This window comes from Saimiri boliviensis, chromosome 15, assembly GCF_048565385.1.
Source record: "Saimiri boliviensis isolate mSaiBol1 chromosome 15, mSaiBol1.pri, whole genome shotgun sequence".
Classification (NCBI taxonomy): Eukaryota; Metazoa; Chordata; class Mammalia; order Primates; family Cebidae; genus Saimiri; species Saimiri boliviensis.
The window spans coordinates 75,217,601-75,233,015 of record NC_133463.1 but is presented as its reverse complement, the minus strand read 5'-3'; the positions used below and the strand labels follow the sequence as shown (position 1 = coordinate 75,233,015).

General features: G+C 42.3%; 1 long non-coding RNA gene across 4 annotated transcripts in view; it reads right to left on the bottom strand.

The window, feature by feature from the left end:
* LOC141581496 (uncharacterized) overlaps window positions 1-15,415 on the bottom strand; it is a 118,287-nt gene that overhangs the window by 73,474 nt on the left and 29,398 nt on the right. For all 4 annotated transcript variants that reach the window (XR_012514177.1, XR_012514178.1, XR_012514179.1 and 1 more), the window contains exon 2: window positions 12,957-13,055. This is a non-coding gene — a long non-coding RNA (uncharacterized LOC141581496). The remainder of the gene's footprint in view (window positions 1-12,956; window positions 13,056-15,415) is intronic.

Below are 15,415 nucleotides of genomic sequence, written 5' to 3'. Positions count from 1 at the left end.
TCATAAATATTCCTTTTCCCTGATCATTTTTTTAGGAGCTTAAAAATCCATTATTTAAAAACAATAATTTCCGGGCGCGGTGGCTCACACCTGTAATCCCAGCACTTTGGGAGGCCGAGGCGGGTGGATCACGAGGTCAAGAGATCGAGACCATCCTGGTCAACATGGTGAAACTCCATCTCTACTAAAAATACAAAAATTAGCTGGGCATGGTGGCGCACGCCTGTAGTCCCAGCTACCTGGGAGGCTGAGGCAGGAGAATCACCTGAACCCAGGAGACAGAGGTTGCAGTGAGCCAAGACCGTGCCATTGCACTCCAGCCTGGGTAACAAGAGCGAAACTCCGTCTCAAAAAAATAAATATTTTAAAAAATAATAATAATTATTATTATTTTTATAAGCACAAGGATGGTATTAGTCATTTGTCTCAAACCATCATGTTTTGTTTCTTTGTTTTGTTTATTTGTTGTTTTGAAACAGGGTCTTGCTCTGTTGTCCAGGCTGGAGTGCAGTGGAACTATCTCTGCAGCCTCCAACTCGTGGGTTGAAGCAATCTTCTTACTTCAGCCTCCAGAGTAGCTGGGACTACAGGCCTGTGACACTACTTCTAATTTTTTTTTTTTTTTTTTTTTTTTTTTTTGTAGAGTCAAAGTGTTGCTAGGCTGCCCAGGCCATTCTCAAATTCCTTGAGCTCAAGCCTCAGCCTCCCAAAGTGCTGAGATTATAGGCACGAGCCACTGCGCCCAGCTGGAAGTATACAGCTTTATCTAAAATCAGACACAATGAATGCCAGTATTCTCAAAAGCTTTTGCAAATGTTTAGACATCTTCAGAATTACTATTTTCACCTAAACTTCTACCCATATATTCATCCTCTCCTAATTATATTTTTGGATTTAAGCATTTGGCTGGATGCCTGTAATCCCAGAACTTTGGGAGGCTGACGGGGCCATATTACTTGAGGCCAGGAGTTCGAGACTAGCCTAGTTAACATGGTGAAACCCTGTCTCTACTAAAAATACAAAAATTAGCCAGGTCTGGTGGTGGGGGATGGGGGGTACCTATAATCCCAGGTACTCAGGAGGTTGAGGTACAAGAATTGCTTGAACCCAGAATGGGTAGATTGCAGTGAGCCGAGATCAGTCCACTGCACTCCAGCCTGGTTGACAGAGCAAGATCTTCTCTCAAAAAACGAAAAAGAAGAAGAAGAAGAAGAAGAAAACTTTAGCATTCAAAAACAGATTTCAACTATTTTTAAAATTCAATTTTAATGTTGCTTTGATTCAGGAGGTTCCAGTTCTTGGGAGGAGCACAGTCTACCCTGTCTGCCACCCTGACAGCTTCCACTGCAGCTATGAAACCTGGACAGAACATAGCAGCTGTGTGGAACAGCTACTTGAGGACTCTGAAAAGTAAATAACAGGAAGATTGGGAAGGCACCCTTAAGTTTAAAGTACTACCAATCCTGTGGTGAATTTTTATTTTTTTCTCCTCTGGTATTCTCTAGCCTGAAACCCAGAAAAAGGCACCAGAACACCCAGAGAGCTCCAGGGGAAACCCTTTGTTCTGCCTCAAGGTATGAAAGGCAAACTTCTAACACTCATGTAAGAGAGTGAGTAATTCCCTCTTTTTCTTTCACTCTTTCTGTTTTCTCACAGCAGGATCCCCAAGCAATCCCACAGCAGTGATGGCAGAGGCCTCCAACAGGAGCCCCTCTGGAAGGGGAAGATTCTGGGGGACTTTCCTTTCTGATCAGTGGAGCTATAATTCCAAAGAGATGAAGTGACTCTCCCTTAATTTTTATTCTTTCTTTATCCTCCCAGCAGTTAGCTCTGGGTATGTGTAGCAGAGTGGGAATACTGAAGCCTCTGCTCCCTAGCAGAAGAAACCAAATAGAGACTTCCATGAAACAAGTACCAACAGATTGCAAAGAGGAAGGATATCAAGAAAGTAACCCCATAAAGTTGCTTATGAACTCCATGGTTTACCTGAAATTTCTGTATGCATGGGTCTGGCCCTAATCAACATACCAATAAGTTTAAGAACTAAACATGTAGACAGTCACTGCCCAGGTCACAAGCCCACTCCTAAGTGAAATAGGAGTGGAATCCCAGCTACTTGGAAGGCTGGGGCAGGAGAATTGCTTGAATCCAGGAGACAGAGTTTACAGTGAGCGAGCCAAGATTGCTTTACTGCACTCCAGGCTGAGTGACAGAGAAAGACTGACTCAAACAAACAATAACAACAACAAAACCATAGACCATAGAAGTCACTTTAAAACTTATAGCCTGAAACTAACCAGGTCAGCTGCCTGCTGAGACAAAAATATTTGTGTTTTCAATAGGAGTTGAATAAAGCCAAGAGTCTTATAACAGTCAAAATGTGCAGGACACAATGCAAAATTACTCAGCACATGAAGAACCAGGAAAATCTCAACTACACAGGAAAAAAAATCACTAAACAGATAGCAACATCAAGATGACATAGTATTATGGGCTGAATTGTGTTCCCCTAAAATTTGTATGTTGAAGGGCTAGTAGCACAAAATTCAACTGTATTTGGAGATATGGTCTTTGAAAAAGTAATTGAGCTAAAAGGAGTTATTAGGGTGAGGACCAGTATGGCATAGGACCAATATGGCTCTTATAAAAAGAGGAGATCAGAGGACATACAGAAAGAGACTCCAAGGATGTGGAGTCCGTCTTGGAGACTCCATCTTGATGTTGCTATCTGTTGAGTGATTTTTTTCCTGTGTAGTTGAGATTTTCCTGGTTCTTCATGTCCTGAGTAATTTTGCATTGTGTCCTGCTCATTTAGTAGAGATGGTGAAACCCCATCTCTACTAAAAATACAAAAATTAGCTGGCCATGGTGGCGGGTGCCTGTAATTCCAGCTATGCAAGAGGCTGAGGGAGGAGAATTTCTTGAACCCAGGAGGCAGAGGTTGCAGTGGGCCAAGATCGTGCCATTGTACTACAGCCTAGACAATAGCATGAGACTCCATCTCAAAAACAACAACAAAACAACAGCAAAAAAGACAACAACCACAACAAAAAAACAAAAACAAGAGAAGAAAATGAAAGAAAGCAGATAAAAGTCATGCATTATCTCTGGTGGAACAACTTGAATGACAGATTTCTTTCTTTTTTTTTTTTTTTTTTTTTTTTTTTTGAGATGGAGTTTTGCTCTTGTTACCCAGGCTGGAGTGCAATGGCGCAATCTCGGCTCACCGCAACCTCCGCCTCCTGGTCTCAGGCAATTCTCCTGCCTCAGCCTCCTAAGTAGCTGGGATTACAGGCATGTGCCACCACGCCCAGCTAGTTTTTTTGTGTTTTTAGTAGAGACGGGGTTTCACCATGTTGACCAGGATGGTCTCGATCTTTCAACCTCGTGATCCACCCGCCTTGGCCTCCCAAAGTGCTGGGATTACAGGGTTGAGCCACCACGCCCGGCCTGAATGACAGATTTCTTATCAGAAACCTTAGAAGATAGAAAGCCTGGAGTTCTTATGAATGATACAAAAGCACAAATCATTTTTAAAACTGATAAATTGGCTGGACTTTGTGCCTCACACCTGTAATCCCAGCACTTTGGGAGGCTAGGTGGGAGGATTGCTTGAGCCTAGGAGTTCAAGATCAGCCTGGGCAACATGACAAGACCTCATCTCTACAGAATTTTTTTAAAAAAACTGGCCAGTGATATGATTTTGCTGTGTCCCCACCCAAATCTCATCTTGAATTTCCATGTGTTGTGGGAGGAACCCGGTGGGAGGTAATTGAATCATGGGGGCAGGTCTTTCCTGTACTGTTCTCACAATAGTAAGTCTCACAAGATCCAATGGTTAGTGTAAGGGGGAGTTTCCCTGCACAAGCTTTCTGTTCTCGTCTTCTGCCCTGTGAGACATGGCTTTCCCCTTCTGCCATGATTGTGAGACCTCCCCAGTCATGAAGAACTGCAAGTCCATTAAACCTCTTTCTTTAGTAGATGCCCAGTCTTGGGTATGTCTTTATCAGCAGTGTGAAATCCGACTAATACAGCCAGGCATGGTGATGTGCAACTATAAACCCAGCTACTCAGGAGACTGAGACAGGAGGATGTCTTGAGCCCAGGAGTTGGAGGCGGTAATGAACTGTGATCATACCACTGCACTCCAGCTTGGGTGACAGAACAAGACCCAATCTCAGAAAATAAATAAATCAAATAAAATAAATTGGACTTCATTAAAATTAAAGTCTTTTGCTCTGTGAAAGACATTATTACGTGAAAAGACAAGCTACGAACTAGCAGAAAATATCTTCTAATTGCATATCTGACAAAGCACTTATATATGTATATATAATGACCTCTCTAAACTCAATAGCAAGAAAACAAAAACCTAATTTAAAAACGGGCAAAAGAAGACACTTGCTTACAGAAGATACGGGGATGGAAAATATGTATATGAAAAGATGTTCTACATAATTAGCCATTAGAAAAATGCAATTTAAAAGCATAAGATTCTACTACATATGTATTAAATAGCTAAACTAAAATGTACTAGTAGAACTAAATGCAAGTGAGGATTTGAAGCAATTGAAACTCTTTCATCTTGCTGATTGGAATGGAAAATGGTATAGCCAGTTTTCAAATCAGCTTGGCAGTTTCTTATAAAGTTAAACATACAAGTACTATATGGTACCATTTCTATTGCTGGGCATTTCCCCCTTGAGAAATGAAAACTTGTATTCACCCAAAAATCTGTACACGAACATTTATTGCAGCTCTATTCCCAATTGCCAAAAACTGAAAATAACTCCAATGTCATTCTAAAACCAGCTTAATTGTCCCATAGAACTGATGTTTGCAGCTTTTTGAATAAATATAGAAATTGACACCTCCAAGTCTTAAAACTTGAAAATTAAATATGTTTTATTGTCTCAGTTCCTTCCTCAGGAAACCAGACCTCGAGCAAGAAACTGAGGCACTGAAACTCACCACATTGCTGCATCTAGACAATGAGATGCCAGACACCTTATCTATCATGTTGTTGTTTTTGTTTTATTTTGTAGAGATGGGGTCTCATTGTGTTGCCAGAGCTGGTCTTGAACTCCTGGCCTCAAGTGATCCTCTGACCTTGGCCTCTCAAAGTGTTAGATTTATAGGTGTGAGTACTGCACCTACTTCACATGATTCTCTTACCCTTCCCTATTTTCTGTTTACCAACTTTCTTCCTTACTCCCTCTAATTCCTGTTTTCCATCTCCTCTTCCTTACCCCTCCCTAATTCCTGTTTTCTCATACCTAACAACATTCCTTCTCCTACATAGAAACCCCTGATTTCAGTTGACTGGGGAGATGTACTTGAGACTCATCTCCCATCTCCTTGGCTACAGCACCTGAACAAAACCTACTTCCCTGGTAACACTCTTTGTCCCAGTGATTAGCTTTCTGTGCACTGAGAAATGAGACCTAGACAAACCCTTGGTATCTTGGTAATACTTCACTGGTAAATGGAAAAACAAACTATGGTATGTCCATACGATGGAATACAACGCAATAGTAAAAAGGAACAAACTACGGATACATGCAACAATTTGGATATATCTCAAAGGAATTATGCTAAGCAGGGAAAAAAGCAAATCTCAAAAGATTCTATTTTATGTAACATTCTTGAAATGTCAAAATTAAAGTGATGGAGAACAGATCATTGATTGCTAGGGGTTAGGATGGGATCCAGGGCATGGGACTGTAAAGAAGCGTCAGGGCAGTTTTGGGAGTGCAGTCACTTGTCTGTGTCCTGATTGTGAAGGTAGTTATACAAAGAAAGCATGCATCTATAAAGATTCATAGAATCATATACCAAAAAGTCAATTTTTCTGTACAGTAATTTAAGAAAGAAAATTAATAAACAAAAATATATTATTCTGTTTTAGACAATTATTTATTTCATAGCATTATTTCTTTTCCGAAAATCTGAATTGCCAGATATCAGTTACTCTGTTGGAGAAATGACCCTTTGGTAACTTGCCTAGAAACCTAAATTTCAGGGAAAAATCGTGTATCTTGAGTTCCTGTCATTACCTGACAATGAAGGATGACTTAGATTGAGAAGTGAAAGAAGAAACGTGGGGGCCAAGCCTGGGCTAACACAAAGGAAGTTGTGTCCAAAGCTGAGCTGTGGAAACACATCCAGCCAAGCTGAGTGAGTGTGGTCCTTCCAAGAAGAAAGGAACAACTTCCCAAGATGGAAAACACCAGGCCTAAAGGGTGTTTGAGCTTTTAAGCAATAGCTTCTTTACCTGAGAGAATCTTTAAAAACTATTTTGTTTTTGTTTTTTGAGACAGAGTCTTGCTCTGGTGCCCAGGCTGGAGTGCAGTGGTGCAATCTTGGCTCACTGAAACCTCCACTTTCCAGGTTCAAGCGATTCTTGTGCCTTGACCTCCTCAGGTGGTGCAGCCCCAGATCAGTGTTCAGGCACTGGGTCCGTGCAGAGAAGGCACCTGCAGAGAGCAGGGTAGCCTGGCGCAGTGGCGAGTGCCTAGAATCCCAGCTACTCGGAAGGCCAAGGTGGGAGGACTGCTTGAGTCCAGGGATTCAAGGCCAATCTGGGCAATAGAGTGAAACCCTGTCTCATAAAAAACGATGATGATAAACACAGAGGCTGGGGCACTGTGCTGGGAGCCAGGGTGCCTGGGGGAAGCTGAGACCAACCTTTGACCTCCATGTTTTCAGGCCAACGGGCAAGAGAGAGAGTTTCTAGGTAGGGCCTTGGCTCCATTTTTGGATGATTTAGCTCCAAGTTCCTAAGTATATTTTGTGCCCTTTACACACTTAGATAGAATTAAGGAAATAGTGGTTTTAAGTGAAGGGAAAGGAAACCCAGAAACATGACGTTGCTTTTACTTCTGTGTAGATTTACCCGGCCCCTTGCTGAGCCCTGTGACATCTGTGATAGCTCCTGTCCCTTCATTGGTTCATGTCACAGGGATTTTCTTTCCCAGGAAGCGAACACAGAGAAGCAGCCCTAATAAATGAGCACATGCCCTGGCCACAAAAAAAAAAAAAAAAAAAAAAAAAAAAAAAAAAAAAAAATAGCTGGGATTACAGGTGCCCGCCACCACAATCAGCTAATTTTTGACGGGGTTTCACCGTGTTGGCCAGGCTGGCCTCAAACTCCTGACCTCAACTGATCCACCTGCCTCAGGCTCCCAAAGTGCTGAGATTCCAGGCCTGAGCCACTGCACCTGGCCAACAAACTATTTTTTAAAAGAGGAAGAGACTGATCTTTTTAGTTACCAAATTTTTGTTCTAACACTCCACCATACTCCTCAGCATCAGTGGTTAAGGGAGTACCAGAGCAAGATGAAATAAATTCTAAAAACAGCACTTTCTCTTTTTACTACAGATATACATATAGATAGATAGATTGAGATAGATTGTACATACAGTTTATATATATATGTATATATTTTTTTTAATTGTATCCATATATGATATATATTCCCAAAATATATACTACTATGTTTAGAATAAAAGTTGACATTTATTAAGAGTTTGTTGTTGCTTTAAAATATGCCTGTAAATTCTCTGATGCTCTTCTATTCAAATAGTGGAATCTAAATCCCTTCCTCTTGAATGTGGGCTGATTTTAGTGGCTTAGTGACTCACTTTCAATGAAAAGAATGTGGAAGAGCTGATGTTACAAGAAATCAGAGATTAGGTCATTAAAAAGATTCAGCCACCCCCCACCCTTTCTCTCTCATTGCTCTGTCTGGGGTACAACAGCTGTCAAGCCATGAGGACATCCATTCAGCTCTATACAGAGGCCCACATGAAGAGAAATAAGGCATACCACCAACAGCCAGCACCATGTGAGAGGGCCATGTGAGAGGGCCACCTTCAAAGTGGATGCTCCAGCCGCCATCAAGCCTGCAAATGCTTTCAAGTCCAGCCAATATCTTATTGCAAACTAATGAGAAACTCCAAGCCTAAATAGCCCTGCAAAGCTACTCTTGAATTCCTGAGTCATGGAAACTGTGAAGGATAATAGATTATTACTGCTCTAAGCTAGTAAGTTATGCAGCATTAGATAAATAAGTAATACAAAGGCTATATATCAGGCTTCAAATATATTATCAAATTCAGCTCTCATGAAGTAGGGCATCTCATTTTACAGGTAAGCAACCTGCTTCCTGGAATTACTGAAAAATTTACCACATGGTGATGGAGTTAATTCATAGCCATGCAGAAATTCAAACTCCAGACATGCCATATAGATCATGTGACTGGATGTCAGGCACTGGGAAAATGCCCATGAAAACTTTGGGAGTCTTGGGAGTGTTTATCAGAGGGAGAGGCTGTTGAGCAGGAGAAGGGAAAACAGCATCAAGTTCAGCTAGAAGAAATGAAAAAGATAAATTAGCAAATTCAGTAGAAGCTCTATGCACAAACCAGGTTTCACCGGAAGGTAAGTAGTGAGATTCTGGACAAAGAGAAAAGGAAAGCAAGGTGGGAAAAAGACAAAATTATGGAATGGTGTGTGTTCTTTTAATCACAAGCAAGAGGGTAGCCGAAAACACAACAGGATCAGCCAAAGCAGAGTAAGTCATTTGTCAAAGCCATGCTGCTCATTTTCTATTACTGGTTGCCCTGGTAATAGAACTCACACTTCCTGGTAATGAAATTTAAATAAGGATATCACATGCAAATAAAGTAACGTGATTTTTTGGGTGCCGGTGTTCACATTTATCTGGTTAGCTCCACTTTCTCCGGAATTCTAGGTACAACTTGGGAGGAGTTTTGTTGCAGAAAAAGAATGATACCGTGAAAGAAGATGAAGACTACGGCTCATTCTCTTAGCTTGGCCACCCAGAAAGGTCTTCTAGGTACTATTGATGTGGATTTTCCCCATAACCCTCGTAGGAGTCAGTGTTAAATAATAAATCTTGCCATTTTTCTTGTCTGGCCCATTCTGACTTCATTACTTAAAGGAACCCTGTAAGTCAGGGCTGCAGCCAGGCCAACGGATCACTTCCCCAGGGCCCTCAGTAAGGGGTCAGAGCGCTATATATGCTCACTGCCTGGACAGCTCTGCCTACTTTGACTATTTCTGCAGAGACATAGGTGCCCAGAGAGCCTGCATCCGTTTCCTGGGGCTGCTATCAAAAAGCACTAAAAACTAGTTACCTTAAACCAACAGAAATTTATTATCCCATAGTTCCAAAGTCTAGAAGTCCAGAAACAAGGTGTCAGCAAGGCCATGCTCTCCCTCTGAAGGCTCATGTGCGGAGATCCTTCCTTGTTTTTTCCTAGCTTCTGGTTGCTTGATGGAAATCCTTAGCAATCCTTGGATTGCAGCTGTTACCCTTCAATCTGTCTCCTATGCAATATGCCCATCTTCTCTTTGTGTGTCTACATGTCTTCTTATAAAGAGACCAACCATATTAGATTAGAGCCCACCCTAATGACCTTATCTTAACTGGATTACATCTGCAAGGATCCTTTTAAAGAATAAGGTCACATTCTAGGATACTGGGGGCTAGAATTTCAACATAAAAATATTTTAGAGGATGCGATAGTTAATTTTATGTGTCAACTTAATTGGGATAAGGGACGGCTAGATAGCTGGTGAAACATTATTTCTGGGTGTGTCTGTGAGGATGTTTCCAGAAGAGAGCATTTGAATCAGTAGGCTGAGTAAAAATATCCACTCTCAATCGTGTGGGCAGGCATTATTCAATCCATTGATGGCCTGAATAGAACAAAAAGGTGAAAGAAGGGTGAATTCTCTCTCTCTGAGCTGGGACATGCATCTTCTGCTGCCCTCAAACATTGGAGCTCGTAGGTCTCTGGCATTTGGACTCGGATTGAATACCATCAGCTTTCCTGGTTTTCCAGCTTACAAACAGCATATGGTGGAACTTCTTGGCTTCCATAATTGCATGAGCCAATTCCTGAGATTATCTATCTATCTATCTATCTATCTATCTATCTATCTATCTATCTATCTATCTGGTAGAAGAGCCCATAGTCAACAGAGATAGCTGAAATGGGCAAAAGAAGAAGTGGCCCCAAAACAAACCACTTGCAGTCCTCACAATGACACAGTTAATCTAAGAGGTAAGATGCTGGGCTAAAAGTGTAAAGACTTGGCTTTCCATTACTCTGCTGCAAGCTGTGTGAGCTTTCTGTGTTATCCACCTGAGCACCAAGCACTGACCATCAAATCAACGTCCCTTCAACACACAGTAGCTCATGGGTCACCTGTGCTTTGGTGAGGCATTTCCTCTGCTCAGCATTTTCATCAATACAAGACAAAATTACTCCCTAGATAAGCTCTGGGGCTAAGGTATATCTTCTAGCACCCGTAGTCACATCTGCAACTCAACCTTCAGGAAAAAGAATGGGCAAAAGAAACATGTGAATACATTCACAAATACCTGGGGAGAAGATAAATGTGTGAACAAGGCCACAAATACTTGGGACAATCTGGAAAGCAGACTTTCCTTGTTGATGAGAGGGAAAAAAGATAGTGGCTATGTCTGCCATCTCCAGTGACTTCTTTCTCCAGTCTCATCTCTTTGTGTCTTCGCCTTCACCTCCAACACTCTTCTCCAACGAAACAGAATTTCCAGCTCCGCTACCCTATCTTGTTCTTTCAGGCTTTTGCCCATGCTAATACCTTGCCTGCTAGGTGTATATTACTATTCAGCTCCAAGTAAGGCCCATCCTAGACATCCCTTCCTCCAGGAAGCCTTCCTTCTCTCATCGCTAGCAGGGCTGGTATTCTTCCTCTGTGCTCTTACCCCTTCCCTTTATAGCCCATACCGTGCTCTAATACAAATGCTGTTTCTTGTCCATTTCTCCAAAAAGACTATAAGGTTCTTGAGAGTAATACTTGTTTCCTATAGCATACTTGTGCTACACAATACGTACAATACAATAATCGCATACCTAGTGCTATACAATAGGAGTAAAATAGCTATTTATTGATCAACTGATGAACTGCTCATGAGGGAGCAAAAGAAAATAGAGGTAAGAAAACCTTTTGCAAATCGACAGGTACCCTATTTATCACAGTAATGGATACTTAGAGCAAGAAGGAACTTACTATCTTATTCATGCAAAATTCCTTGGAAAAACATGATTAAAAATTTCTTTTCAGTCCATTGGTCACAGCTGTGGATATGGAAAACAACTCATGCCCTGATAGTGTTCATTCTATTTTGGAACTCTTTTTTTCTTTTTTTGAGATGGAATCTTGCTCTGTCACCTAGGCTAGAGTGCAATGCCACAACCTTGGCTCACTGCAACCTCCACCTCCCGGGTTCAAGCAATTCTTCTGCCCTAGCCTCCCAAGTAGCTGGGATTACAAGCACCTGCCATCATGCCCGGCTAATTTTTGTATTTTTGTAGAGATAGAGTTTTACCATATTAGCCAGGCTGGTCTTGAACTCCTGACCTCAGGTGATACACCCATTTTGGCCTACCAAAGTGCTGGGATTACAGGTGTCAGCCACCTCGCCCAGCTTCCAAACTCTTTTTAGGCTTAACACTCTCTTTCTTCACTGAACCCAAATCTTCCCAGTAACTTATACCTGTTGCCCAAGACCTGCTGTCTGGAGCCTCAACGTTAAAGCGCAATCTTTTTTTCACACATCAGGGTTTCTCGCCCCAGATCTAATGCCTGTCCCTCGTAGCATGTGTCCTCACAGCCCTTACCATCCTGGTGGCCTTCTTATGGCCACACCCAATATGTCTCGGTTTCTCTTGGAAATGACATTGGGAGCTGGACAGGGTATTCCTTCGGGCTTAAGAGGTGAGCTTCTCAGTAAACCAGCAGTCAAGACTATAATGGCTCTAGTGAAGCTTACTGCTGGGAATTTTAGCTCCTGCTGAAATGGAACTCAGCCATCAATCACACCATTAATATAACTTTTCCTAAAAGGTTAAACTGTACACAGGCATTGATATGAGGAAAATGCCACCTGAGTCTTTTTACCTGTTCTTACCATTTGTATCCAAGTCAGGGACCCTCAAAAAGCTCAACACTGCTGGGCTTCAAATATCTCTAACAAAAAATAGCAAGAGATACTGAGGTGTGTTTCATCATGAATGGACCATACACTTTAGAATGAACCAAAAATGCGTTGGACAGCTAGTTCCAAAATGTTCTAAGTATGTGCATTAGGAAGGGAGTTAACCTCTTTAGGACAGGCAGTTCCTCATCAGCCTCCAGAGCTACTGTTAGGACCACATGTGTCCAATTCGAGCTAACATTGATTTCAAGCTTGTTATGTGTCAAACTGAGTACTTACACATGTTATACATTTTAACATGCACCTACCTTTATGAAGAAAATTTCATTAATATGCCTATTTTATATTACATAGGAGGACATAGAGGCTCAGAATTTTGAAGTTATTTGCCCAACATCACAGGGCTAGCAGGTAGCAACGTTGGACCGTGAACCCAAGTCTCTAGCTCCAGATCGTGGGCACCCAGTGAACCCTCTATAACTGTTGCTACTTGCATTCCTACCTTGAAAAGCAGAGACATGGGTGATTCCTAAATCATCCATGTTACTAAATGGTGACTAACGTGAGCTGCCACCATTCTGTGTCCACAGGGCTCACACAGTCACTGTGATCTCCAGTAACGGCCTGGCAGGAACACCGAGCTCAGTTCAACACAACCAACCTCTGAGGATTAGCAGTAGTGACCAATTTTGCTGCTCTATTAGCTCACTTTCCCAGAGATAGATTAGAAAGCAGGACATAAAAAAAAAAAAAGAAAGAAAAAGAAAAGAAAGAAAGAAACAAAAGAAGAAGAAAGCCTACCCCAATGTGTTATTTAGCTAACAGCCTTAACTTTGCAATAAATAAAGACTGCAAATGGGAAGAAAATGCATAAAATGAAAATAAGCTGAGTGAATCATGGCACGCAGTTTGTACAGTGTATAAATATTCATGTTAAATTACCTTTTCCTCCAACTCCATGGTCCTCCTGTGTGCACTTAGGGCTGAGTGGTTTCTGTAGGCCTTAGTTACCGACACAAATGCAGTGACTTTTGTGAGAGCCTGAGGAGTAAATAAGGACTATTAGCACCAGACTGAATAATGTCTAATCCCACTGAAAGCCCCGGATGCTCAAGTACCCTCTCTCCATTTGGCAAGGGAACAGTAATCCATCTTTTGGTCTTTCCTAGTCAACGGAAACTGAGCTGAGGGAGAAAACAGAGGGGAAAATCCTTAATCTTAGCAACAGCGAGATCTGGTATTTTAGCTGCGGAGCTTAAAGGAAAAAAAAATATATACAAAAAGCCTTGTTGAAAAGTTCAACTCTAGGTAACCAGGTTCTGAAAGCTTCTTTTGTATGAGTGGGGAGGTGGGTTGTGTAGGCAAGGAGGAACAAGGGTCACACCGGGGTTGCTTGCCTGCCTGCCTGGCAGCAAGATCGTTCCCTTCCTGTGAGGAGGAACAGGGCAGGGTTGCTAAGGACCGTCACAGCTCACAGCCCCACTGCATGGGAAAGTCAAGACAGGAGCTAGCCCGAGGCTCAGCTGGCTACAGGAGCCAACATTCCTTCCCTGATTCTGCTCTGGCCTCCCAGTGACCTTGGGTTAAACTTCAGTCAAGTCCAATGCTGGTAACATTTATCTCACTCCTCTGTGCAGCCCTCAGCTGCTTCCCACCCAAGGCAACATTCTAAATGTGTTTTGGAATTTCCCTACATCAGCAAAGAGATATGCTGGCATCTCGCTCCCCAAGTGATCCCCGTTTATGTCTACCTCTCTACCTAGGAAAAGGAACATCAGCGAGCGTGTGATGTGGTGTGCACGTGAGTGTCTGTGCTATCCATGGTTAAGTAATTTTCTGCATGTAAAAAGGATCCTACATAAATTGTCCTATATATAACAGCACGATGACTAAGTGTTAAGCCTGACTTTCTTTTATACTTCATCGAATCTGTTAAAATGCCATTTTCTTCAAATGAGAATATATAGTTCATAAAGCTAAAAGTTTCTAAGCACGGCTTTGGGTGTTTATTTCAGCTAATCCAACAAGCATTTCTTGAAGACATACTATGAGGCAGGTACTGCACTTGGAGCTAATACCAACAAGACTATTGAAAAGGGAAAACAAACGCAGACTCTTGAGGCAGACCAAGTATGAATCCTGGCTCTGCTACCTGAACCTTTGAGACCTTAGGTAAAAAGCTGAAACATTTTCTTCTTTCTGAGACAAGTTCTTGCTCTGTCGCCCATCCTGGAGTGCAGTGGTGCAGTTCGGCTCACGGCAACCTCTGCCTCCCAGGCTCAAGTGATTCTCCAACCTCAGCCTCACAAGTAGCTGGGACTATAGGCATGCGCCACCATGCCCAGCTAATTTTTCTATTTTTTGTAAAGATGAGATTTCACCATGTTGCTCAGGCTAAAAGCTAAAACTTTAGATGCCTCAGTTTCCATATCCTCAAAGTGGAGTTAACAGTACAGATGTGAGGATTCGATGAGACGGCATGTGGAAGAAGCATAGTGACACAGTGTCTGGGACCTGGAAGGTCTATACATGTGTTTGCTCCGATGCTGCCTGCAGAGAATGCTCAGCCTAACTGGCAGCCTGTGGGCAGATCACAACATCACAGTGTGATGAGCTCTTTAACTGAGATATGAACACAGCTCTACAGAAGGACAGACAAAGGAGAAATGAGAGGGAAGATTTGATGGCAACAGACAGACAGGTGGGAAGGCATCTTTTCAGAGAGAGGAACAGCAGGCACCATGTCTGGAGCAGGGAACCCAGGGGACATTTTCAGAGATGTGCTTCGCCATAGCACTTGAGTGTGGAAGAATTGGGAACTACTTCTATTTTCTGTTGGTGTTGATTTAATTAATCAGAGAATCCCTGGCTCCCTATTATGGGTGCATTAATGGATGCTTTTAAAAGAAAGTAAAATAAAAGGGATTTCAAGAGGAAGAGCCATTTATTGAACATCCACTAGCCTTTTGCATATGTAATTTTTTTTTCCTTATCTTAACAAACAAGGAAACTGAAGATCAAAGAGATGACCCAGCTCATCCAAGTTCATATCAATAAAAGGTGGGACTGGACAGCAACCCCATCCGGACTAATGGCATCAAAGGCTGTGCCTGTCTTCTTTCTCATGCTGCCTCCCACTGAAGGCTTTCAACTCAGGATGTGCCCCGCCCTCTCTTCTCCAGCCAGTTTCTTCCGTTCCTCACCTCGAGGACCATGGAGTGATCTATCTGAAGCATCTCTCTTCCTCCCATTCTGCTCTCCTGACCTCTTTCTTTCTCCCACTGGCAGTCCAGACAGCCTCCCAGCCCAGAAAACAGATACAGGCAGCAGGAAGGCAGGCTACTATCTTCTTCATGTAAAAAGACTCACGTGTTTCATGTCATTTTTAATCTGTGGAATAG